The sequence below is a fragment of the Corticium candelabrum genome, chromosome 13 (assembly GCF_963422355.1).
Source record: "Corticium candelabrum chromosome 13, ooCorCand1.1, whole genome shotgun sequence".
Classification (NCBI taxonomy): Eukaryota; Metazoa; Porifera; class Homoscleromorpha; order Homosclerophorida; family Plakinidae; genus Corticium; species Corticium candelabrum.
The window spans coordinates 7,134,069-7,137,341 of NC_085097.1; the positions used below are offsets into that span (position 1 = coordinate 7,134,069).

The 3,273-nt window shown below is 37.0% G+C and overlaps 1 long non-coding RNA gene across 1 annotated transcript in view; it reads left to right on the plus strand.

Moving 5' to 3' along the window:
* Positions 1-243, plus strand: part of LOC134189286 (uncharacterized) — a 477-nt gene extending 234 nt beyond the window's left edge. Inside the window, exons 2-3 of the long non-coding RNA XR_009971475.1 lie at positions 1-31; positions 172-243. The exon at positions 1-31 is cut by the window's left edge and continues 77 nt beyond it. This is a non-coding gene — a long non-coding RNA (uncharacterized LOC134189286). The remainder of the gene's footprint in view (positions 32-171) is intronic.
* The last annotated feature ends 3,030 nt before the right edge of the window (positions 244-3,273 follow it).

The following is a 3,273-nucleotide window of genomic DNA, read 5'->3' on the forward strand; positions in this document are numbered from 1 at the left end:
TTCACGATCTCGAGCTGATCTATTGCAACAGGTACTGGAAATTATGAGACGAGAATGAGTGGAATGAGGGTGACATCTTGGATTTTAATAACAGTCGTTGGGTTGTAAACATTACGTAGTATACTGACAACTTGAGGATGTGGCTTACTAAGTAAACTTTTCTGATTGTAGATTTCTAGTCTCGTCTCGAGAAGGTGTCTACACCTGCAAAGCAGCAGCCAAATTGATAAACCGCGATTCAAGGCAATCTCTTATTGTCTTGAGTCGATGTTGTCTAATGCTGTTTATCTGTTCAATGTTTGAGTGTTCTGTCTCGTTAGACATGATCCAAGCAGTTGCAAAGTAAGATCACGTGTCACATATGTGTAATTAATATATAGCTATTTTATTATCATTTTTGTATATAGTTTTATTTTTTAATTTTCTATATTTTCATTTTCATTTTTAAATATTTTTTTATTATTTTATTTTATTTTTATTTTTTTTATATTTTTGTATACATTTCTGTTTATTTTTAATTTTATATTTATATTTTTTTATTGTTTATTTTTTATTTCTTTTTTATACACTTTTAATTTTTTACTTTTTGTATATATTTTAATTTTTAATTTTTAAATTTTTAATTTCTTATTTTTATATATAATTTTTTATTTTTTATTTTTTTATAATTTTTGTATATATTTTTTCATTTTGTATATTTTTTACTTTTTTTCTATTTTTTCTATTTTTTAATTATATTTGTTTTGTATTGGTGTTTATGTACACGTATGTGCTATTTTGCATGGTGTAGGAGTGTCAAGTTTGAAGTCACGAAATATCTCTATGACATGTGAGAACGTGGAGTCGAGCAACTGACAGATTGTCTGGTAATTATTTGATATATTTTGATTGAAATTAACATTTTCTTGAAATTTACTGTATATACACAGTGAAGGACATCAGTATTGTATGACTCTAGTTTGTAGTAAGGTTTGCTCTAATTAGTCATAAAGGTGTTGTTAACAAAAATGTTAATTTTAATAGATAAAAATTTTAGACAAAATTTTTAATTTATTTTGTAAATAAGTTGGCTAAAACGCAGATTTAAAAAATGGTGTGATGGTCTTGCAGTGTCTTCAGGGCCATAGGGACAGCCCGGGCTATGGTGTGTGTGTGTGTGTGTGTGTGTGTGTGTGTGTGTGTGTGTGTGTGTGTGTGTGTGTGTGTGTGGTGCGATAGGTCAGTTGGTTAGAGAGTCATCTTACAGAGTGTTGACATCCGGGACCTTGAAGGGTTGCAAGTTCAAGTCACAGTGATGACGAGCTATGGCATTATTTCCTTAAGCAAGAAACTAACACACATTTGCTTCTCTCGACTTAGGAGTATATATGAGTACCTGGTCATTGACTGGGGTCCTAAGCGGCCATCGGCTGTGACGACATCAGCCACTGGGGTCCTGGTGAAACTTCAGGTGCTCACACCACAGCTGGCTTCACAAGTTGGTGCTCCTGCGAGTGCCTGGCCCGGCTCCAGGAGTTTGCTAGCGCAGGCCCAGAGTTTCCTGAGTAGTGCACAGGGCCCAGCATAACAGCTGGGGACATGACTTCTAAGAGGCAGCTCCTGACATTTAGGATTTTTAGGTGTGTGTGTGTGTGTGTGTGTGTGTGTGTGTGTGTGTGTGTGTGTGTGTGTGTGTGTGTTTGTGTGTGTGTGTGTGTGTGTGTGTGTGTGCGCGCACGTAAAATGGCACTTTCATCTGTCGACAATTTATAAAAACTTCTAGAATAACTGTCGTGCTCAACCAGATCAGTCTGGTTTGTAAAGTCTATTACAAGTACCGGAAGCAAACCCTACTTCAGAAGTACTTAGACCATCACGGCTAGAAAGAAGACATGACTTTACGAAGGATCCGAGTAGATTCCAGAAGCACTGTTTTCTGTAAGTGCTGCAGGTTGTAATGACCTAGAATGATGTCCAGCCACCGTGCAATACCTGCGTGCACTGTGCCCAAAGCTCCCAAGACCACTGGAACCACCAGTGTTCGACAATGCCACTTACTATTAAGGCATAGCTGATGAAATATATTTTTATTTAATTAATTAATCAACAAGACTTCATATTCTTGGCAAGTTTTAAACACTTATCCTTCTTCTTTGCACACTTCTTTAAGTGATTGTTGTGTTTTGGAGTTATACCACAGGGCTTGAGAGACCCTAACAGACCCTGACAGACGTTTGCGTAACGCACGTTAATTAACCACACCTTTTAGCGCTATGCCATACCATTCTTGAGCTTGCTACCGGCCTGTCTTACAAGTTTTATGACACTTGATGACTAGGATTCATTCAGTTTAAAATAGGAAGCATAGCAGTGTTAGTACATGTATGGGTCAAAAACTGAGTAATAATGGATACATTACCATATGTGGGCGTTCTATTACGTGGTGCAGAAAATGGGTAATAATATAGCTGCACACTGTGATAATCAGAAAGAGTGGTGAATGCTGCATGTTTACCAGTAATGTACCAATGATGACAAGGAATGCTGATACGATTCTTTCAACTCAAACTTCGTGTACAATAGCAGCAAATCAACATGATCAATCAAGAACTTTTAAAATTACATTTGCAAGTACGGTATCTTGATAGCAACAAATGTCATTGATCTATGACTATTGCAGTCGCAATTATAGTAATTAGATTTGTTATTATGTAGCTTAGCAAGTAGCGAGTACATGAGGTATGCAACTACATCACGTGACTACACAGTCACTGTCTTTGCTCAGTATTCTGTTTTACTTCCGGGTTCAGCAGAGTTGACTCATGCTGTTGCCAGATGAAATCCTATTTTGAATATGTGTTTTTATCACATCCGGGTAATTTTACTGTGTGTGTGTGTGTGTGTGTGTGTGTGTGTGTGTGTGTGTGTGTGTGTGTGTGTGTGTACCTTTTTCATTATTTATGGGTGGCAGCTGCTGTTGTGCTGTTGTAGTGGTTCCTCATAGACAGGACTTGGTGATCGTGCAGTTTCAGTTGTTCCAGAGAAAAATGCACTGTCAATGCTTTGTGTTCGAGACCATGGTTTTATGGGCAAATCGTCGTCTAGAAACATAAATCATAGCTCAATGACTGTCATGTCAAGCTGGCGGCATATACCAACCAGTATCAATATCACAAAATGTAACAACGCAAGGTTTGTTACTTGGTGTACTTTGCCAATGTCTCTGAACATGCAAGATCACACTCTGTAAGTTACAGCTTAACATTATGATTGCATGTCATTTGTATACCTTCT